Below are 21570 nucleotides of genomic sequence, written 5' to 3'. Positions count from 1 at the left end.
CCTCCCTGGGAAAATCCTCGTGTCGCGACCGTGTACGTAAATTATAGCTAAAACAGTCGAAATATTTGTTTTTAATGAGTTAACCGTCTCCGGAGTAATCTGCGTCATACCCTTCCGCACAGAACCGGCTCACGACAACAAAAATCTCTAATGTTCCAAGAAAATATAAAAAAAATAAGATGAAGAAAAGAGCGAATGTAAAGCTATTATTATGCTTGGGATACGATAAAATGGAACCGGAATCGAATTTCTGACTTCCTAAACGGATTTCTCGAGGAAAAACGGAAGCTTAACCGAAGCGGAAAATCGCAAATTAGAGGGTCTTAGAGAAGGATTCGGCTAAAATCTCGCCAGCTCATTGCGAAGTAATGAGACTCGTTCGTTTGCCCGTTTACAATCAAATTATCCAACAATTTTGTCCAAATCCGGCAGTGCCTGAGCTACGTTGATTTCACATGTCTTATCTGGTCACGATCGAGATTCGGATGATTTGAGCCGAAAATCGTCTGTCAACAGGTAATCAAAAATAGAAAAACACGAAAAGGGGTGCAACACGGGGACTTCCCAAGGGGTCTGGGTCACTCATCCTACTACTGGTCTCGCCCAAGAACGCTTAACTTTTGAGTTCAGATGGGATCCGTTGCTTTAGTGCTGGTATGATCGCACCCGACATTGAGTGGGATGTTTATTCTTATATCCCTCGAGTACGTGTGGCGCAGGCGGCGATGGACAACACGCGGCACTGCTCTCGCCCAATCAGAAATATGAAGTTAAGCGTTCTGGCGCGATGGCAGAGTTAGGATGGGTGACCTCCCTGGGAAGTCCTAGTGTCGCGACCGTTTACGTAAATTATGGATAAAACAGTCGAAATAATTTCTTTTAATGAGTTAACCGTCTCCGGAGTAATTTTTGTTATACCCTTCTACACAGAACCGGCTCACGACAACAAAAATCGCTAAATGTTCCCAGAAAATAGAAAAAAAAATAAGAAGAAGAAAATAGCAAATGTAAAGCTATTATTATGCGTGGGATACGATAAAATGGAACCGAAATCGAATTTCGGACTTCCTAAACGGATTTATCGAGGAAACGGAAGCTTAACAGAAGCGGAAAATCGCAAATTAAAGGGTCTTAGAGAAGGAATTCGGCTAAAATCTCGCCAATTTATTGCGGAGTAATGAGTCTCGTTCGGTGTCCCGTTTACAATAAAATTAGCCTACAATTTTGTCCAAATCCGACAGTGCCCGAGCTTCGTTGATTTTACATCACTTATCTGGCCCCGATAGAGATTCAGATGATTTGAGCCGAGAATCGTCTGTCAACAAATAATCAAAAATAGAAAAACATGAAAAGGGGTGCAACACGAGGACTTCCCAAGGGGTCACCCATCCTAGTACTACTCTCCCCAAGCACGCTTAACTTCGGAGTTCTGATGGGATCAAGTGCATTAGTGCTGTTATGATCGCACCCGACATTGAGTGGGATGTTTATTGTTATATCCCTCGAGTACGTGTGGCGCGGGCGGCGATGGACAACACGCGGCACTGCTCTCGCCCAATCAGAACCATGAAGTTAAGCGTTCTGGCGCGATGGCAGAGCTAGGACGGGTGACATCCCTAGGAAGTCCTCGTGTCGCGACCGTTTTCGTAAATTATGGATAAAACAGTCGAAATAATTGTTTTTAACGAGTTAACCGTTTCCGGAGAAATCGGCATCATACCCTTCCGCACAGAACCGGCTAACGACAAAAAAAAATCGCTAAATGTTCCCAGAAAATAGAAAAAAAAAATAAGAAGAGGTAAATAGCAAATGTAAGGCTATTATTATGCTTGGGATACGATAAAATGGATCCAGAATCGAATTTCGGACTTCCTAAGCGGATTTCTCTAGGAAACAGAAGCTTAACAGAAGCGGAAAATCGCAAATTAGAGGGTCTTAGAAAAATAATTCGGCTAAAATCTCGCAAGCTCATTGCGGAGTAATGAGTTTCGTTCGTTTGCCCGTTTACAATCAAATTAGGCTACAATTTTGTCCAAATCCGGCAGTGCCCGAGCTACGTTGATTTCACATGTCTTATCTGGTTCCGATCGAGATTCAGATGATTTGAGCCGAAAATCGTCTGTCAACAAGTAATCAAAGATAGAAAAACACGAAAAGGGTTGCAACACGAGGACTTCCAAGAGGGTCACCCATCCCAGTACTGCTCTCGCCCAAGCACGCTTAACTTCGGAGTTCTGATGGAATCCGGTGCATTAGTGCTGGTATGATCGCACCCGACATTGAGTGGGATGTTTATTCTTATATCCCTCGAGTACGTGTGGCGCGGGCGCCGATGGACAACACGCGGCACTGCTCTCGCCCAATCAGAACCATGAAGTTAAGCGTTCTGGCTTGATGGCAGAGCTAAGATGGGTGACCTACTTGGGAAGTCCTCGTGTCGCGACCGTTTAGGTAAATTATAGCTAAAACAGTCGAAATAATTGTTTTTAGTGAGTAAACCGTCTCCTGAGTAATCTACGTCATACCCTTCCGCACATAACCGGCTCACTACAACAAAAATCGCTAAATGTTCCCAGTAAATAGAAAAAAAATAAGAAGAAGAAAATAGCGAATGTAAAGCTATTATTATGCCTGGGATACGATAAAATTGAACCGGAATCGAATTTCGGACTTCCTAAGCGGATTTCTCGAGGAAACGAAAGCTTAACAGAAGCGAAAAATCGCAAATTAGAGGGTCTTAGAGAAGGAATTCGGCTAAAATTTTGCCAGCTCATTGCGGGGTAATGATTCTCCTTCGTTTGCCCGTTTACAATCAAATTAGCATACAACTTTGTCAAAATCCGGCAGTTCCCGAGATATGTTGATTTCACATGTCTTATCTAGTCTCGATCGAGATTCAGATGATTTGAGTTGAAAATCGTCTGTCAACAAGTAATCAAAAATAGAAAAACACGAAAAAGTGTGCAAAACGTGGACTGGTACCCAGGGGTCACCCATCCTAGTACTGCTATCGCCCAAGCACGCTTAACTTCAATGTTCTGATGGGATCCGGTGCATTAGTGCTGGTATGATCGCACCCGACATTGAGTGGGATGTTTATTCTTATATCCCTCGAGTATGTGTGGTGCGGGCGGCGATGGACAACACGCGGCACTGCTCTCGCTCAATCAGAACCAGGAAGTTAAGCGTTCTGGCGCGATGGAAGAGCTAGGATGGGTGACCTCCATGGGAAGTCCTTGTGTCGCGACTGTTTACGTAAATTATAGCGAAAAAAGTCGAAATAATTGTTTTTAATGAGTTAACCGTCTCCGGAGTAATCTGCGTCATATCCTTCCGCACAGAACCAGCTCACGACAACAAAAATCGCTAAATGTTCTTATGAAATAGAAAAAAAATAAGAAGAAAATAGCTAATGTAAAGCTATTATTATGCCTGGGATATGATAAAATTGAACCGAAATCAAATTTCGGACTTCCTAAACGGATTTCTCGAGGAAACGGAAGCTTAACAGAAGCGAAAAATCGCATATTAGAGGGTCTTAGAGAAGGAATTCGGCTAAAATCTCGCCAGTTATTGCGGAGTAAAGAGTCTCGTTCGTTTGCCCGTTTACAATCAAATTAGGCTACAATTTTGTCCAAATCCGGCAGTGCCCGAGCTACGTTTATTTCACATGACTTAACTGGTCCCGATCGAGATTCAGATGATTTGAGCTGAAAATCATCTGTCAACAAGTAATCAAAACCATGAAGTTAAGCGTTCTGGCGCGATGGCAGAGCTAGGATGGGTGACCTCCCTGGGAAGTCCTCGTGTCGCGACCGTTTACGTAAATTATGGATAAAACAGTCGAAATAATTGTTTTTAATGAGTTAACCATCTCCGGCGTAATCTACATCATACCCTTCCACACAGAACCGGCTCTCAACAACAAAAATCGCTAAATGTTCCAAGAAAATAGAAAAAAAATTAAGAAGAAGATAATAGCGAATGTAAAGCTATTATTATGCCTGGGATATGATTAAAATGGAACCGAAATCGAATTTCGAACTTCCTAAGCGGATTTCTCGAGGAAACGAAAGCTTAACAAAAGCGGAAAATCGCAAATTAGAGGGTCTTAGAGAAGGAATTCGGCTAAAATCTCGCCAGCTCATTGCGGAGTAATGAGTCTCGTTTGTTTGCCCGTTTACAATCAAATTAGGCTACAATTTTTCCAAATCTGGCAGTGCCCGAGCTACGTTGATTTCACATGTCTTATCTGGTCCCGATCGAGATTCAGATGATTTGATCCGAAAATCGTCTGTCAACAAGTAATGAAAACCATGAAGTTAAGCGTTCTGGCGCGATGGCAGAGTTAGGATGGGTGACCTCCCTGGGAAGTACTCGTGTCGCGACCGTTTACGTAAATTATGGATAAAACAGTCAAAATAATTGTTTTTAATGAGTTAACCATCTCCGGAGTAATCAACGTCATGCCCTTCCGCACAAAACCGGCTCACGAAAACAAAACTCGCTAAATGTTCCCAGAAAATAGAAAAAAAAAATAAGAAGAAGAAAATAGCGAATGTAAAGCTATTATTATGCTTGGGATACGATAAAATGGAACCGGAATCAAATTTCGGACTTCCTAAACGGATTTTTCGAGGAAACGGAAGCTTAACAGAAGCGGAAAATCGTAAATTAGAGGGATTTAGAGAAGAAATTCGGCTAAAATCTTGCCAGCTCATTACGGTTTAATGATTCTCGTTCGTTTGCCCGTTTACAATCAAATTAGCCTACAATTTTGTCTAAATCCGGCAGTGCCCGAGCTACGTTGATTTCACTTGTCTTATCTGGTCCTGATCGAGATTCAGATGATTTGAAACGAAAATCGTCTGTCAACAAGTAATCAAAAATAGAAAAACACGAAAAGGGGTGCAAAACGTGGACTTTCAAGGGGGTCACCCATCCTAGTACTTCTCTCGACCAAGCACACTTAACTTCAAAGTTCTGATGGGATGCGGTGCATTAGTGCTGGTATGATCACACCCGACAATGAGTGGGGTGTTTATTCTTATATCTCTCGAGAACGTGTAGAGCAGGCGGCGATAGACAACACGAGGCACTGCTCTCGCCCAATCAGAACCATGAAGTTAAGCGTTCTGGCGCGATGGCAGAGCTAGGATGGGTGAACTCCCTGGGAAGTCCTCGTGTCGTGATCGTTTACGTAAATTATGGATAAAACAGTTGAAATAATTGTTTTTAATGAGTTAACCATCTCCGGCGTAATCTACGTCATACCCTTCCACACATAACCGGCTCATGACAACAAAAATCGTTAAATGTTCCCAGGAAATAGAAAAAAAATTAAGAAGGAGAAAATAGCGAATGTAAAGCTATTATTTTGCCTGGGATACGATTAAATAGAACCGGAATCCAATTTCGAACTTCCTAAGCGGATTTCTCGAGGAAACGGAAGCTTAACAGAAGCGGAAAATCGCAAATTAGACGGTCTTAGAGAAGAAAGTCGGCTAAAATCTCGCCAGCTCATTGCGGATTAATGAGTCTCGTTTGTTTGCCCGTTTACAATCAAATTAGGCTACAATTTTGTCCAAATCCGGCAGTGCCCGAGCTACGTTGATTTCACATGTCTTATCTGGTCCCGATCGAGATTCAGATGATTTGATATGAAAATCGTCTGTCAACAAGTAATCAAATATAGAAAAACACGAAAAGGGGTGCAACACGAGGACTTCCCAGGGGGTCACCCATCTTAGTAGCTGCTCTCTCCCAATCACGCTTAACTTCGTAGTTCTGATGGGATCCGGTGCATTAGTGCTGGTATGATCGCACCCGACATTGAGTGGGATGTTTATTCTTATATTTCTCGCGTACATGTGGAGCTGGCGGCGATGGACAACACACGGCACTGCTCTCGCCCAATCAGAACCATGAAGTTAAGCGTTCTGGCGCGATGGCAGAGCTAGGATGGTTGACCTCCCTGGGAAGTCCTCGTGTCGCGATCGTTTACGTAAATTATGGATAAAATAGTCGAAATAAATCTTTTTAATGAGTTAACCGTCTCCGGAGTAATCTACGTCATACCCTTCCGCACAGAACCGGCTCACTACAACAAAAATCGCTAAATGTTCCCAGAAAATAGAAAAAAAAATAAGAAGAAAAAAATAGCGAATATAAAGCTATTATTATGCCTGGGATACGATAAAATGGAACCGGAATCGAATTTCAGACTTCCTAATCGGATTTTTCGATGAAACGAAATCTTAAAAGAAGCGGAAAATCGTAAATTAGAGGGTCTTAGAGAAGGAATTAGGCTAAAATCTCGCCAGCTCATTGCGGAGTAATGAGTCTCGTTCGTTTGCCTGTTTACAATCAAATTAGGCTACAATTATGTCCAAATTCGGTAGTGCCCGAGCTCTGTTGATTTCACATGTCTTATCTGGTCCCGATCGAGATTCTGATGATTTGAGCCGAAAATCGTCTGTCAACAAGTAGTCAAAAATAGAAAATCACGAAAAGGGCACACGACATTGAGTGGGATGTTTATTCTTATATCCCTCGAGTACGTGTAGAGCGGGCGGCAAGACAACACGTGGCACAACACTCGTCCAACCAAAACCATGAAGTTAAGCGTTCTCGCGCGATGGCAGAGCTAGTTTGGGTGACCTCCTTGGGAAGTCCTCGTGTAGCGACCGTTTACGTGAATTATGGATAAAACAGTCGAAATAATTGTTTTTAATGAGTTAACCGTCTCCGAAGTAATCTACGTCATACTCTTCCGCACAGAACCGGCTCACGACAACAAAAATCGCTAAAAGTTCCCAGAAAATATAAAATAAAATAAGAAGAAGAAAATAGAGAATGTAAAGCTATTATTATGCCTGGATACGAAAAAATTGAACCGGGATCGGATTTCTCTAGGAAACGGAAGCTTAACAGAAGCGGAAAATCGCAAATTAGAGGGTCTTAGAGAAGAAATTCGACTAAAATCTCGCCAGCTCATTGGGGAGTAACGAGTCTCTTTCGTTTGCCCGTTTACAATCAAATTAGGCTACAATTTTGTCCAAATCCGGCAGTGCCCGAGCTACGTTGATTTCACATGCCTTATCTTGTCCCGATCGAGATTCAGATGATTTGAGCCTAAAATCGCTTTTCAACAAATAATCAAAAATAAAAAAACACGAAAAGGGGTGCAACACGAGGACTTCCCTGGGGGTCACCCATCATAGTACTGCTCTCGCCCAAGCACGCTTAACTTCATAGTTCTGATGAGATCCGGTGCATTAGTTCTCGTATAATCGCACCCGACATTGAGTGGGATGTTTATTCTTATATCCCTCGAGTACGTGTGGAGGGGGCGGCGATTGACAACATGCGGCACTGCTCTCGCCCAATCAGAGCCATGAGGTTAAGCGTTCTGGCTCTATGGCAGAGCTAGGATGGGTGATCTCCCTGTGAAGTTCTCTTATCGCGACCGTTTACGTAAATTATAGCTAAAACAGTCGAAATAATTGTTTTTAATGAGTTAACTGTCTCCGGAGTAATCTGCGTCATACCCTTCCGCACATAACCGGCTCACGACAACAAAAATCGCTAAATGTTCCAAGAAAATAAAATAAAATAAGAAGAAGAAAATAGCGAATGTAAAGTTATTATTATGCCTGGGATACGATAAAATTGAACCGAGATCGAATTTCGTACTTCCTAAACGGATTTCTCGAGGAAACGGAAGCATAATAGAAGCGGAAAATTGCAAATCAGAGGGTCTTAGAGAAGGAATTCGGCTAAAATCTCGCCAGCTCATTGCGGAGTAGCAAGTCTCGTTCCTTTGCCCGTTTACAATCAAATTAGGCTACAATTTTGTCCAAATCCGGCAGTACCCGAGCTACATTGATTTCACATGTCTTATCTGGTTTCCATCGAGATTCAGATGATTTGAGCCGAAAATCGTCTGTCAACAAGTAATCAAAATGGAAAAACAGGAAAAGGGGTGCAACATGAGGACTTCCAGGGGGTCACCCATCCTAGTACTGCTCTCGCCCAAGCACGGTTAACTTCGTAGTTCTGATGGGATCCGGTGTATTAGTGCTGGTATGATCGCACCCGACATTGAGTGGAATGCTTATTCTTATATCCCTCGAGTACGTGTGGAGCGGGCGACGATGGACATTGAGTGGGATGCTTATTCTTATATCTCTGGAGTAATCTACGTCATACCCTTCCGCGCAGAACCGGCTCACGAATAAAAAAATCTCTAAATTTTCCCAGAAAATAGAAAAAAAAATAAGAAGTAGAAAATAGCGAATGTAAAGCTAATATTATGCCTGGGATACGATAAAATGGAACCGAAATCTAATTTCGAACTTCCTAAACGGATTTCTCGAGGAAACGGAAGCATAATAGAAGCGGAAAATCGCAAATCAGAGGGTTTTAGAGAAGGAATTCAGCTAAAATCTCGCCAGCTCATTGCGGAGTAATTTGTCTCGTTCGTTTGCCCGTTTACAATCAAATTAGGCTACAATTTTGTCCAAATCAGGCAGTGCTCGAGCTACGTTGATTTCACATGTCTTATCTGGTCCCGATCGAGATTCAGATGATTTTAGCCAAAAATCGTCTGTCAACAAGTAATCAAAAATTGAAAAACACGAAAAGGGGTGCAACACGAGGACTTCCCAGGGGTCACCCATCCTAGTACTGCTCTCGTCCAAGCACGCTTTACTTCGGAGTTCTGATCGGATCCGGTGCATTAGTGCTGGTATGATCGCACCCTACATTGAGTTGGATTTTTATTCTTATATCCCTTGAGTACGTGTGGAGCGGGCGGCGATGGACAACACGCGGAAGTGCTCTCGCCCAAATGGAACCATGAAGTTAAACGTTCTGGAGCGATGGCCGAGCTAGGATGGGTGACCTCCTTGGGAAGTCCTCGTGTCGCGACCATTTAAGTAAATTATGGATAAAACAGTCGAAATAATTCTTTTTAATGAGTTAACCGTCTCCGGAGTAATCTGCGTCATACCCCTCGCACAGAACCGGCTCACGACAACAAAAATCGCTAATTGTTCCCAGAAATTAGAAAAAAATAAGAAGAAGAAAATAGCGAATGTAAAGCTATTATTATGCATGGGATACGATAAAATGGAACCAGAATCGAATTTCGGACTTCCTAAACGGATTTCTCGAGGAAACGGAAGCTTAACAGAAGCGAAAAATTGTAAATTAGAGGGTCTTAGAGAATGAATTCGGCTAAAATCTCGCCAGCTCATTGCGGAGTAAGGAGTCTCGTTCGTTTGCCCGTTTACAATCAAATTAGGCTACAATTTTTTCCAAATTCGGCAGTGCCCGATTACGTTGATTTCACATGTCTTATCTGGTCCCGATCGAGATTCAGAGGATTTGAGCCGAAAATCGTTTGTCAACAAGTAATAAAAAAAAGAAAAACACGAAAACGGGTGCAACACGAGGAGTTCCTAGGGGGTCACCCATCCTAGTACTGCTCTCGCCAAGCACGCTTTACTTCGGAATTCTGATGGGATCCGTTGCATTAGTGCTGGTATGATCGCACCCAACATTGAGTGGGATGTTTATTCTTATATCCCTCGAGTACGTGTCGAGCGGGCGACGATGGACAACACGCGGCACTGCTCTCGCCCAATCAAAACCATGAAGTTAAGCATTCTGGCGCGATGGCAGAGCTAGGATGGGTGACCTCCCTGGGAAGTTCTTGTGTCGCGACCGTTTACGTAAATTTTGGCTAAAACCGTAGAAATAATTGTTTTTAATGAGTTAACAATCTCCGGAGTAATCTGGGTCATACCCTTCCGCACAGAACCGGCTCACAACAACAAAAATCGCTAAATGTTCCCGGAAAATAGAAAAATAATTAAGAAGAATAAAATAGCAAATGTAAAGCTATTATTATTCCTTTGATACAATAAAATGGAACCGGAATCGAATTTCGGACTTCCTAAGCGAATTTCTCGATGAAACGGAAGCTTAAAAGAAGCGGAAAATCGCAAATTAAAGGGTCTTAGAGAAGGAATTCGGCTAAAATCTCGCCAGCTCATTGCGGAGTAATTAGTCTCGTTCGTTTGCCCGTTTACAATCAAATTAGGCTACAATTTTGTCCAAATCCGGCAGTGCCCGAGCTATGTTGATTTCACATGTCTTATCTGGTCCCGATCGAGATTCAAATGATTTGAGCCGAAAATCGTATGTCAACAAGTAATAAAAAATAGAAAAACACGAAAAGGGGTGCAACACGAGTACTTCGCAGGGGGTCACCCATCCTCTTACTGCTCTCGCCCAAGCACACTTTACTTCGGTGTTCTGATGGGATCCGGAGCATTAGTGCTGGTATGATTGCACCCGACATTGAGTGGGATGTTTATTCTTATATCCCTCGAGTACGTGTGGAGCAGGCGGCGATGGACATCATGCGGCATTGCTCTCGCCCAATCCGAACCATGAAGTTAAGCGTTCTGGCGCGATGGCAGAGCTAGGATGGGTGACCTCCGTGGGAAGTCCTCGTGTCGCGACCGTTTACGTAAATTATGGCTAAACAGTTGAAATAATTGTTTTTAATGAGTTAACCATCACCGGAATAATCTGCGTCATACCCTTCCGCACAGAACCGGCTCACGACAACAAAAATCATTAAATGTTCCCAGAAAATAGAAAAAAAATAAGAATAAGAAAATAGCGAATGTAAATCTATTATTATGCCTGGGATACGATAAAATGAAACCGGAAATGAATTTTGGACTATGTAAGCGGATTTTTCGAGGAAACGGAAGCTTAACAGAAGCGGAAAATCCCAAATTAGAGGGTCTTAGAGAAGGAATTCGGCTAAAATCTCGCCAGCTCATTGCGGAATAATGAGTCTCGTTCGTTTGCCTGTTTACAATCTAATTAGGCTACAATTTTGTCCAAATCCGACAGTGCCCGAGCTACATTGATTTCACATGTCTTATCTGTTCACGATCGAGATTCAGATGATTTGATCCCAAAATCGTCTGTCATCAAGTAATCAGAAATAGAAAAACATGAAAAGGGGTGCAACACGAGGACTTTCCAGGGGGTGACCCATCCTAGTTCTGCTCTCGCCCGAGCACGCTTAACTTCGGAGTTCTGATGAGATCCGGTGCATTATTGCTGGTATGATCGCACCCGACATTGAGTCGGATGTTTATTCATATATCCCTCGCGTATGTGTGGAGCGGACGGCGATGGACAACACGCGGCACTGCTCTCGCCCAATCAGAATCATGAAGTTAAGCGTTCTGGCGCGATGGCAGAGCTAAGTTGGGTGACCTCCCTGGGAGGTCTTCGTGTCGCGATTGTTTAAGTAAATTATGGATGAAACAGTCGATATAATTGTTTTTAATGAGTTAACCGTCTCCGGAGTAATCTGCGTCATACCCTTCCGCACAAAACCGGTTCACGACAACAAAAATCGCTAAATGTTCCCAGAAAATAGGAAAAAAATAAGAAGAAGAAAATAGCGAATGTAAAGCTATTATTATGCCTGGAATACGATAAAATGGAACCGAAATCGAATTTCGAACTTCCTAAGAGGATTTCTCGAGGAAACGGAAGCTTAACAGAAGCGGAAAATCGCAAATTAGAGGGTCTTAGAGAAGGAATTCAACTAAAATCTCGTCAGCTCATTGCAGAGTAATGAATCTCGTTCGTTTGCAAGTTTACAATCAAATTAGGCTGCAATTTTTTCCAAATCTGGCAGTGCCCGAGCTACGTTGATTTCACATGTCTTCTCTGGTTCTGATCGAGAGTCAGATGATTTGAGCCGAAAAAAGTCTCTCAACAAGTAATCAAAAATAGAAAAACACGAAAAGGGGTGCAAACGAGGACTTCGCAGGGGGTCACCCATCCTAGTACTGCTCTCGCCCAAGCACGCTTAACTTCGGAGTTCTGATTGGATCCGGTGAATTAGTGCTGGTATGATCGCAACCCACATTGAGTGGGATGTTTATTCTTATATCCCTCGCGTACGTGTGGAGCGGGCGGCGACGGACAACACGCGGCACTGCTCTCGCCCAATCAGAACCATGAAGTTAAGCGTTCTGGCGCGATGGCAGAGCTAGGATGGGTGACATCCCTAGGAAGTCCTCGTGTCGCGACCGTTTTCGTAAATTATGGATAAAACAGTCGAAATAATTGTTTTTAACAAGTTAATCGTTTCCGGAGTAATCGGCGTCATACCCTTCCGCACAGAACCGGCTCACGACAACAAAAATCGTTAAATGTTCTCAGAAAATAGGAAAAAAATAAGAATAAGAAAATAGCGAATGTAAATCTTTTATTATGCCTGGGATACGATAAAGTGGAACCTAAATCGAGTTTCGGACTTTCTAAGCAGATTTCTCGAGGAAACGGAAGCTTTATAGAAGCGGAAAATAACAAATTAGAGGGTCTTAGAGAAGGAATTTGGCTAAAATCTCGAAAGCTCATTGCGGAGTAATGAGTTTCGTTCGTTTGCCCGTTTACAATCTAATTAGGCTACAATTTTGTACAAATTCGGCAGTGCCCGAGCTACATTGATTTCACATGTCTTATCTGGTCACGATCGAGATTCAGATGATTTGATCCCAAAATCGTCTGTCATCAAGTAATCAGAAATAGAAAAACATGAAAAGGGGCTTCGGAGTTCTGACGAGATCCGGTGCATTAGTGCTGGTATGATTGCACACGACATTGAGTGGGATGTTTATTCTTATATCCTTCGAGTATGTGTGGAGCGGGCGACGATGGACAACACGCGGCACTGCTCTCGCCCCATAAGAATCATGAAGTTAAGCGTTCTGGCGCGATGGCAGAGCTAGGATGGGTGACTTCCCTGGGAGGTCTTCGTGTCGCGATCGTTTACGTAAATTATGGATAAAACAGTCGACATAATTGTTTTTAATGAGTTAACCGTCTCCGGAGTAATCTGCGTCATACCCTTCCGAACAAAACCGGTTCGCGACAACAAAAATCGCTAAATGTTCCCACAAAATAGGAAAAAAATAAGAAGAAGAAAATAGCGAATGTAGATCTATTATTATGTCTGGGATACGATAAAATGGAACCGAAATCGAATTTCGAACTTCCTAAGAGGATTTCTCGAGGAAACGGAAGCTTAACAGAAGTGGAAAATCGCAAATTAGAGGGTCTTAGAGAAGGAATTCGACTAAAATCTCGTCAGCTCATTGCAGAGTAATGAATCTCCTTCGTTTGCTAGTTTACAATCAAATTAGGCTGCAATTTTTTCCGAATCCTGCAGTGCCCGAGCTACGTTGATTTCTCATGTCTTATCTGGTCCCGATCGAGATTCAGATGATTTGAGCCGAAAATCGTCTGTCAACAAGTAATCAAAATAGAAAAACACGAAAAGAGGTGCAACACAAGGACTTCCCAGAGGGTCACCCATCCTAGTACTGCTCTCGCCCAAGCACGCTTAATTTCGGAGTTATGATGGGATCCGATTCATTAGTGCTGGTATGATCGCACCCAACATTGAGTGGGATGTTTATTCTTATATCCCTCGCGTACGTGTGGGGCGGGCGGCGATGGACAACACCCGGCACTGCTCTCGCCCAATCAGAACCATGAAGTTAAGCGTTCTGGCGCGATGGCAGAGCTAGGAAGGGTGACCTCCCTGGGAAGCCCTTGCGTCGCGACCGTTTACGTAAATTATGGATAAAACAGTTGAAATAATTGTCTTTAACGAGTTAACCGTTTCCGGAGTAATCGGCGTCATACCCTTCCGCACAGAACCGGCTCACGACAACCAAAATCGTTAAATGTTCCCAGAAAATAGGAAAAAAATAAAAAGAAGAAAATAGCGAATGTAAAGCTTTTATTATGCCTGGGATACGATAAAGTGGAACCTAAATCGAGTTTCGGACTTTCTAAGCAGATTTCTCGAGGAAACGGAAGCTTAATAGAAGCGGAAAATCGCAAGTTAGAGGGTCTTAGAAAAGGAATTTGGCTAAAATCTCGCAAGCTCATTGCGGAGAAATGAGTCTCGTTCGTTTGCCCGTTTACAATCTAATTAGGCTACAATTTTGTCCAAATCCGGCAGTGCCCGAGCTACGTTGATTTCACATGTCTTATCCGGTCACGATCGAGATTCAGATGATTTGAGCCAAAAATCTTCTGTCAACAAGTATTCAAAAATAGAAAAACACGAAAAGGGGTGCAACACGATGACTTCCCAGGGGGTCACACATCCTAGTACTGCTCTCTCCCAAGCACGCTCAACTTCGGAGTTCTGATGGGATCCACTGCATTAGTGCTGGTATGATCGCACCCGACATTGAGTGGGATGTTTATTCTTATATCCTTCGAGTATGTGTGGAGCGGGCGACGATGGACAACACGCGGCACTGCTCTCGTCTAATCAGAACCATGAAGTTAAGCGTTCTGGCGCGATGGCAGAGCTAGGATGGGTGACCTCCCTGGGAAGTCCTCGTGTAGCGATCGTTTACGTAAATTATGGATAAAACATTCTAAATAATTGTTTTTAATGAGTTAACCGTATCCGGAGTAATCTGGGTCATACCCTTCCGCACAGAACCGGCTCACGACAACAAAAATCGCTAAATGTCCCCAGAAAATAGGAAAAAAATAAGAAGAAGAAACTGGCGAATGTAAAGCTTTTATTATGCCTGGGATACGATAAAGTGGAACCGAAATCGATTTCGAACTTCCTAAGCGGATTTCTCGAGAAAACGAAAGCTTAACAGAAACGGAAAATCGTAAATTTGAGGGTCTTAGAGAAGGAATTTGGCTAAAATCTCGCAAGCTCATTACAAAGTAATGAGTTTCATTCGTTTGCCCTTTTACAATCTAATTTGGCTACAATTTTGTCCAAATCCGGCAGTGCCCGAGCTAGGCTGATTTCACATGTCTTATATGGTCACGATTGAGATTCAGATGATTTGAGCCAAAAATCGTCTGTCAACAAGTAATCAAAAATAGAAAAACACGAAAAGGGGTGCAACACGAAGACTTCTCAGGGGGTCACACATCCTAGTACTGCTCTCGCCGAAGCACGCTTAACTTCGGAGTTCTGATGGGATCCAGTGCATTAGTGCTAGTATGATCGCACCCGACATTAAGTGGGATGTTTATTCTTATATCCTTCGAGTATGTGTGGAGCGGGCGGCGATGGACAACACGCGGCACTGCTCTCGTCCAATCAGAACTATGAAGTTAAGCGTTTTGGCGCGATGGCAGAGCTAGGATGGGTGACCTCCCTAAGAAGTCCTCGTGTCGCGACCGTTTACACAAATTATGGATAAAACATTCGAAATAATTGTTTTTAATGAGTTAACCGTCTCCGGAGTAATCTGGGTCATATCCTTCCGCACAGAACCGGCTCACGACAACAAAAATCGATAAATGTTCCATAAAATAGGAAAAAAATAAGAAGAAGAAAATAGCGAATGCAAAGCTTTTATTATGCTTGGGGTACGATAAAGTGGAACCGAAATCGAATTTCGGACTTACTAAGCGGAGATCTCGAGGAAACAAAAGCTTAACAGAAGCGAAAAATCGCAAATTAGAAAGTCTTAGAGAAGGAATTCGGCTAAAATCTTGCCAGCTCATTGCGGAGTTATGAGTCTCGTTCGTTTGCCCATTTACAATCTAATTAGGCTACAATTTTGTCCAAATCCGGCAGTCCCAGAGCTACGTCTATTTCACGTGTCTTATTTGGTCGCGATCGAGATTCAGATGATTTGAGCCAAAAATCGTCTGTCAACAAGTAATCAAAATTAGAAAAACACAAAAAGAGTGCAACACGAAGACTTCCCAGGAGGTCACACATCCTAGTACTGCTCTCTCCCAAGCACGCTTAACTTCGGAGTTCTGATGGGATCCAGTGCATTTGTGCTGGTATGATTGCACCCGACATTGAGTGGGATGTTTATTCTTATATCCTTCGAGTATGTGTGGAGCGGGCGGCAAGGGACAACACGCGGCACTGCTCTCGTCCAATCAGAACCATGAAGTTAAGCGTTCTGGCGCGATGGCAGAGCTAAGATGGGTGACCTCCCTGGAAAGTCCTCGTGTCGCGACCGTTTAGGTAAATTATGGATAAAAAATTCGAAATAATTGTTTTTAATGAGTTAACCGTCTCCGAAGTAATCTGGTTCATACCCTTCCGCATAGAACTGGCTCACGACAACAAAAATCTCTAAATGTTCCCAGAAAATAGGAAAAAAGTAAGAAGAAGAAAATAGCGAATGTAAAGTTTTTATTATGCCTGGGATACGATAAAGTGGAACCGAAATCGAATTTCGAACTTCCTAAGCGGATTTCTCGAGGAAACGTAAGCTTAACAGAAGCGGAAAATATCAAATTAGAGGGTCTTAGAGAAGGAATTCGGCTAAAATCTCGCCAGCTCATTGCAGAGTAATGAGCCTCGTTCGTTTGCCCGTTTACAATCAAATTAGGCTACAATTTTGTCGAAATCCGGCAGTGCCCAAGCTACGTTGATTTCAAATGTCTTATATGGTCACGATTGAGATTCAGATGATTTGAGCCGAAAATAGTCTGTCAACAAGTAATCAAAAATAGAAAAATACGAAAAGGGGTGCAACACGAGGACTTCCCAGAGGGTCTCCCATCCTAGTACTGCTCTCGCCCAAGCATGCTTAACTTCGGAGTTCTTATGGGATCCGGTGCATTAGTGCTGGTATAATCGCACCGGACATTGAGTGGATGTTTATTCTTATATCCCAAGAGTACGTGTGGAGAAGGCGACGATGGACAACACGCGGCACTGCTCTCGCCCAATCAGAACCATGAAGTTAAGCGTTCTGGCGCAATGGCAGAGCTAGGATGGGTGACCTCCAAGGGAAGTCCTCGTGTCGCGAACGTTTACGTAAATTATGGATAAAACAGTCGAAATAATTATTTTTAATGAGTTAACCATCTCCGGAGTAATCTGCGTCATACCCTTCCGCACAGAACCGGCTCACGACAACAAAAATCGCTAAATGTTCCCAGAAAATAGGAAAAAAGTAGGAGGAAGAAAATAGCGAATGTAAAGCTATTATTATGCCTGGGATAAGATAAAATGGAACTGGAATCGAATTTCGGACTTCCTAAGTGGATTTCTCGAGAAAAGGGAAGCTTAACAGAAGCGGAAAATCGCAAATTAGAGGGTTTTAGAGAATGAATTCGGCTAAAATCTCGCCAGCTCATTACGGAGTAAGGAGTCTCGTTCGTTTGCCCGTTTACAATCAAATTAGGCTACAATTTTGTCCAAATCCGGCAGTGCCCGAGCTACGTTGATTTCACATGTCTTATCAGGTCCCAATCGAGATTCAGATGATTTGAGCCGAAAATCGTCTGTCAACAAGTAATCAAAAATAGAAAAACACGAAAAGGGGTGCAACACGAGGACTTCCCAGGGGGTCACCCATCCTAGTACTGCTCTCGCCCAAGCACGCTTAACTTCGGAGTTCTGATGGGATCCGGTGAATTAGTGCTGGTATGATCGCACCGGACATTGAGTGGATATTTATTCTTATCTCCCAAGAGTACATGTGCAGAAGGCGACGATGGACAACACACGGCACTGCTCTCGCCCAATCAGAACCATGAAGTTAAGTGTTCTGGCCCGATGGCAGAGCTAGGATGGGTAACCTCCCTGGGAAGTACTCGTGTCGCGATCGTTTACGTAAATTATGGATAAAACAGTCGACATAATTGTTTTTAATGAGTTAACCGTCTCCGGAGTAATCTACGTAATACCCTTCCGCACAGAACCGGCTCACGACAACGAAAATCGCTAAATGTTCCCAGAAAATACGAAAAAAATAAGAAGAAGAAAATAGCGAATTTAAAGCTTTTATTATGCCTGGGATACGATAAAGTGGAACCGAAATCGAATTTCGAACTTCCTAAGTGGATTTCTCGAGGAAACGGAAGCTTAACAGAGGCGGAAAATCGCAAATTAGAGGGTCATAGAGAAGGAATTTGGCTAAAATATCGCAAACTCATTACAGAGTAATGAGTTCCGCAATGAGTTTCGTTCGTTTACCCGTTTACAATCTAATTAGGCTACAATTTTTTCCAAATCCGGCAGTGCCCGAGCTACGTTGATTTCACATGTCTTATTTGGTCACGATCGAGATTAAGATGATTTGAGCCAAAAATCATCTATCAACAAGTATTCAAAAATAGAAAAACACGAAAAGGGGTGCAACACGAAGACTTCCCAGGGGGTCACACATCCTAGTACTGCTCTCGCCCAAGCACGCTTAACTTCGGAGTTCTGATGGGATCCAGTGCATTAGTGCTGGTATGATCGCGCCCGATATTGAGTGGGATGTTTATTCTTATATACTTCGAGTATGTGTGGAGCGGGCGGCGATGGACAACACGTGGCACTGCTCTCGTCCAATCAGAACCATGAAGTTAAGTGTTCTGGCGCGAAGGAAGAGCTAGGATGGGTGACCTCCATGGAAAGTCCTCGTGTCGCGACAGTTTACGTAAATTATGGATAAAACATTCGAAATAATTGTTTTTAATAAGTTAACCGTTTCCGGAGTAATCTACGTAATATCCTTCTACACAGAACCGGCTCACGACAACAAAAATCGCTAAATGTTGCCAGAAAATAGGAGAAAAATAAGAAGAAGAAAATAGCGAATGTAAAGCTTTTATAATGCCTGGGATACGATAAAGTGGAACCGAAATCGAATTTCTAACTTCCTAAGCGGATTTCTCGAGAAAACGGAAGCTTAACAGAAGCGGAAAATTGCAAATTAGAGGGTCTTAGAGAAGGAATTCGGCTAAAATCTCGCTAGCTCATTGCGGAGTAATGAGTCTCGTTCGTTTGCCCGTTTACAATTTTGTACAAATCCGGCAGTGCCCGAGCTACGTTGATTTCACATGTCTTATCAGGTCCCGATCGAGATTCAGATGATTTGAGCCGAAAATCGTCTGTCAACAAGTAATCAAAAATAGAAAAACACGAAAAGGGGTGCAACACGAGGACTTCCCAGGGGGTCACCCATCCTAGTACTGCTCAAAACTAAGCACGCTTAACTTAGGAGTTCTAATGGGATCCGGTGAATTAGTGCTGGTGTGATCGCACCGGACATTGAGGGGATGTTTATTTTTATATCCCAAGAGTACGTGTAGAGAAGACGCTGATTGACAACACGCGGCACTGCTCTCGCCCATTCAGAACCATGAAGTTAAGCGTTATGGCGCAATGGCAGAGCTAGGATGGGTGACCTCCATGGGAAGTCCTCGTGTCGCGATCGTTTACGTAAATTATGGATAAAACAGTCGAAATAATTATTTTTAATGAGTTAACCATCTCCAAAGTAATCTGCGTCATACCCTTCCGCACAGAGCCGGCTCACGACAACAAAAATCGCTAAGTATTCCCAGAAAATATAAAAAAATAAGAAGAACAAAATAGCGAATGTAAAGCTATTATTATGCCTGGGATAAGATAAAATGGAACCGGAATCGAATTACGGACTTCCTAAGCGGATTTATCGAGGAAAGGGAAGCTTAACAGAAGCTGAAAATCGCAAATTAGAGGGTTTTAGAGAAGAAATTCGGCTAAAATCTCGCCAGCTCATTGCGAAGTAATGAGTCTCGTTCGTTTGCCCGTTTACAATCAAATTAGGCTACAATTTTGTCCAAATCCGGCAGTGCCCGAGCTACGTTTATTTCACATGTCTTATCAGGTCCCGATCGAGATTCAGATGATTTGATCCGAAAATCGTCTGTCAACAAGTAATTAAAAATAGAAAAACAAGAAAAGGGGTGCAACACGAGGACTTCCCAGGGGGTCACCCATCCTAGTACTGCTATCGCCCAAGGCATGCTTAACTACGGAATTCTGATGGGATCCGGTGAATTAGTGCTGGTATGATCGCACCGGACATTGAGTGGATGTTTATTCTTATATCCCAAGAGTACGTGTGGAGAAGGCGACGATGGACAACACGCGGCACTGCTCTCGCCCAATCAGAACCATGAAGTTAAGCGTTCTGGCGCAATGGCAGAGCTAGGATGGGTGACCTCCATGGGAAGTCCTCGTGTCGCGATCGTTTACGTAAATTATGGATAAAACAGTCAAAATAATTATTTTTAATGAGTTAACCATCTCCGGAGTAAACTGCGTCATACCCTTCCGCACAGAACCGACTCACGACAACAAAAATCGCTAAATGTTCCCAAAAAATAGGAAAAAATAGGAGGAAGAAAATAGCGAATGTAAAGCTTTTATTATGCCTGGGATACGATAAAGTGGAACCGAAATCGAATTTCGAACTTTCTAAGCGGATTTCTCGAGGAAACGGAAGCTTAACAGAAGCGGAAAATCACAAATTAGTGGGTCTTAGAGAAGGAATTCGGCTAAAATCTCGCCAGCTCATTGCGGAGTAATGAGTCTCATTCGTTTGCCCGTTTACAATCAAATTAGGCTACAATTTTGTCTAAATCCGGCAGTGCCCGAGCTACGTCGATTTCACATGTCTTATCTGGTCCCGATCGAGATTCAGATGATTTGAGCCGAAAATCGTCTGTCAACAAGTAATCAAAAATAGAAAAACACGAAAAGGGGTGCAACACGAGGACTTCGCAGGGGGTCACCCAACCTAGTACTGCTCTCGCCCAAGCAAGCTTAACTTCGGAGTTCTGATGGGATCCGTTGAATTAGTGCTGGTATGATCGCACCGGACATTGAATGGATGTTTATTCTTATATCCCAAGAGTACGTGTGGAGAAGGCGACGATGGACAACACGCGCCACTTCTCTCGCCCAATCAGAACCATGAAGTTAAGCGTTCTGGCGCGATGGCAGAGCGAGGATGGGTAACCTCCCTGGGAAGTACTCGTGTCGCGACCGTTTACGTAAATTATGGATAAAGCAGTCGAAATAATTGTTTTTAATGAGTTAACCGTCTCCGGAGTAATCTACGTAATACCCACCCTTCTGCACAGAACCGGATCACGATTACAAAAATCGCTAAGTATTCCAAGAAAATAGAAAAAAAATAAGAAGAAAAAAATAGCGAATGTAAAGCTATTATTATGCCTGGGATAAGATAAAATGGAACCGGAATCGAATTTCAGACTTCCTAAGCGGATTTCTCGAGGAAACGGAAGCTTAACAAAAGCGAAAAATCGCAAATTAGAGGGTTTTAGAGAAAAAATTCGGCTAAAATCTCGCCAGCTAATTGCGGAGTAATGAGACTCGTTCGTTTACCCGTTTACAATCAAATTAGGCTTCAATTTTCTCCAAATCCGGCAGTGCCCGAGCTACGTTGATTTCACATGTCTTATCTGTTCCCGATCGAGATTCAGATGATTTGAGCCGAAAATCGTCCGTCAACAAGTAATCAAAAATAGAAAAACACGAAAAGGGGTGCAACACGAGGACTTCCCAGGGGGTCACCAATCCTAGTACTGCTCTCGCCCAAGCACGCTTAACTTCGGAGTTATGATGGGATCCGGTGCATTAGTGCTGGTAGGATCGCACCCGATATTGAGTCGGATGTTTATTCTTATATCCTTCGAGTATGTGTTGAGTGGGCG

At 43.1% G+C, this 21570-nt stretch overlaps 20 non-coding genes and 4 pseudogenes across 20 annotated transcripts; all 24 read right to left on the bottom strand.

Moving 5' to 3' along the window:
- Positions 1-543: 543 nt before the first annotated feature.
- LOC142512370 (5S ribosomal RNA) lies at positions 544-668 on the bottom strand (annotated as a pseudogene).
- A 684-nt stretch (positions 669-1352) lies between these two features.
- On the bottom strand, positions 1353-1470 carry LOC142508636 (5S ribosomal RNA). Its single transcript, XR_012806843.1, has one exon. It is a non-coding gene; the product is annotated as a 5S ribosomal RNA (ribosomal RNA).
- Positions 1471-2156: 686 nt separating this feature from the next.
- Positions 2157-2275, bottom strand: LOC142514218 (5S ribosomal RNA). The gene has a single exon (XR_012810123.1). It is a non-coding gene; the product is annotated as a 5S ribosomal RNA (ribosomal RNA).
- A 683-nt stretch (positions 2276-2958) lies between these two features.
- On the bottom strand, positions 2959-3079 carry LOC142512409 (5S ribosomal RNA; annotated as a pseudogene).
- Positions 3080-4905: 1826 nt separating this feature from the next.
- LOC142509950 (5S ribosomal RNA) lies at positions 4906-5024 on the bottom strand. Its single transcript, XR_012808095.1, has one exon. It is a non-coding gene; the product is annotated as a 5S ribosomal RNA (ribosomal RNA).
- Positions 5025-5708: 684 nt separating this feature from the next.
- LOC142510417 (5S ribosomal RNA) lies at positions 5709-5828 on the bottom strand. The gene has a single exon (XR_012808528.1). It is a non-coding gene; the product is annotated as a 5S ribosomal RNA (ribosomal RNA).
- Positions 5829-7181: 1353 nt separating this feature from the next.
- On the bottom strand, positions 7182-7300 carry LOC142509525 (5S ribosomal RNA). The gene has a single exon (XR_012807695.1). It is a non-coding gene; the product is annotated as a 5S ribosomal RNA (ribosomal RNA).
- Positions 7301-7981: 681 nt separating this feature from the next.
- LOC142508097 (5S ribosomal RNA) lies at positions 7982-8099 on the bottom strand. Its single transcript, XR_012806328.1, has one exon. It is a non-coding gene; the product is annotated as a 5S ribosomal RNA (ribosomal RNA).
- A 546-nt stretch (positions 8100-8645) lies between these two features.
- Positions 8646-8763, bottom strand: LOC142516145 (5S ribosomal RNA). Its single transcript, XR_012811956.1, has one exon. It is a non-coding gene; the product is annotated as a 5S ribosomal RNA (ribosomal RNA).
- A 680-nt stretch (positions 8764-9443) lies between these two features.
- Positions 9444-9561, bottom strand: LOC142509622 (5S ribosomal RNA). Its single transcript, XR_012807788.1, has one exon. It is a non-coding gene; the product is annotated as a 5S ribosomal RNA (ribosomal RNA).
- A 684-nt stretch (positions 9562-10245) lies between these two features.
- LOC142507434 (5S ribosomal RNA) lies at positions 10246-10364 on the bottom strand. The gene has a single exon (XR_012805693.1). It is a non-coding gene; the product is annotated as a 5S ribosomal RNA (ribosomal RNA).
- Positions 10365-11046: 682 nt separating this feature from the next.
- On the bottom strand, positions 11047-11165 carry LOC142507850 (5S ribosomal RNA). The gene has a single exon (XR_012806092.1). It is a non-coding gene; the product is annotated as a 5S ribosomal RNA (ribosomal RNA).
- A 683-nt stretch (positions 11166-11848) lies between these two features.
- Positions 11849-11966, bottom strand: LOC142507935 (5S ribosomal RNA). Its single transcript, XR_012806172.1, has one exon. It is a non-coding gene; the product is annotated as a 5S ribosomal RNA (ribosomal RNA).
- A 1420-nt stretch (positions 11967-13386) lies between these two features.
- Positions 13387-13505, bottom strand: LOC142507846 (5S ribosomal RNA). Its single transcript, XR_012806088.1, has one exon. It is a non-coding gene; the product is annotated as a 5S ribosomal RNA (ribosomal RNA).
- A 683-nt stretch (positions 13506-14188) lies between these two features.
- On the bottom strand, positions 14189-14307 carry LOC142510979 (5S ribosomal RNA; annotated as a pseudogene).
- A 682-nt stretch (positions 14308-14989) lies between these two features.
- Positions 14990-15108, bottom strand: LOC142506345 (5S ribosomal RNA). Its single transcript, XR_012804639.1, has one exon. It is a non-coding gene; the product is annotated as a 5S ribosomal RNA (ribosomal RNA).
- Positions 15109-15789: 681 nt separating this feature from the next.
- LOC142507262 (5S ribosomal RNA) lies at positions 15790-15908 on the bottom strand. Its single transcript, XR_012805522.1, has one exon. It is a non-coding gene; the product is annotated as a 5S ribosomal RNA (ribosomal RNA).
- A 683-nt stretch (positions 15909-16591) lies between these two features.
- Positions 16592-16710, bottom strand: LOC142515677 (5S ribosomal RNA). The gene has a single exon (XR_012811510.1). It is a non-coding gene; the product is annotated as a 5S ribosomal RNA (ribosomal RNA).
- Positions 16711-17392: 682 nt separating this feature from the next.
- Positions 17393-17511, bottom strand: LOC142513069 (5S ribosomal RNA). The gene has a single exon (XR_012809035.1). It is a non-coding gene; the product is annotated as a 5S ribosomal RNA (ribosomal RNA).
- Positions 17512-18205: 694 nt separating this feature from the next.
- On the bottom strand, positions 18206-18324 carry LOC142516188 (5S ribosomal RNA). Its single transcript, XR_012811996.1, has one exon. It is a non-coding gene; the product is annotated as a 5S ribosomal RNA (ribosomal RNA).
- A 667-nt stretch (positions 18325-18991) lies between these two features.
- Positions 18992-19110, bottom strand: LOC142511515 (5S ribosomal RNA; annotated as a pseudogene).
- Positions 19111-19791: 681 nt separating this feature from the next.
- On the bottom strand, positions 19792-19911 carry LOC142510530 (5S ribosomal RNA). Its single transcript, XR_012808637.1, has one exon. It is a non-coding gene; the product is annotated as a 5S ribosomal RNA (ribosomal RNA).
- Positions 19912-20592: 681 nt separating this feature from the next.
- LOC142507097 (5S ribosomal RNA) lies at positions 20593-20711 on the bottom strand. The gene has a single exon (XR_012805362.1). It is a non-coding gene; the product is annotated as a 5S ribosomal RNA (ribosomal RNA).
- A 686-nt stretch (positions 20712-21397) lies between these two features.
- On the bottom strand, positions 21398-21516 carry LOC142517240 (5S ribosomal RNA). Its single transcript, XR_012812996.1, has one exon. It is a non-coding gene; the product is annotated as a 5S ribosomal RNA (ribosomal RNA).
- Positions 21517-21570: the final 54 nt, after the last annotated feature.

This window comes from Primulina tabacum, chromosome 10 (assembly GCF_025594145.1).
Source record: "Primulina tabacum isolate GXHZ01 chromosome 10, ASM2559414v2, whole genome shotgun sequence".
NCBI classification, from domain to species: Eukaryota; Viridiplantae; Streptophyta; class Magnoliopsida; order Lamiales; family Gesneriaceae; genus Primulina; species Primulina tabacum.
The sequence above is the reverse complement of the archived record's forward strand: the minus strand, read 5'-3'. Positions and strand labels throughout refer to the sequence as shown.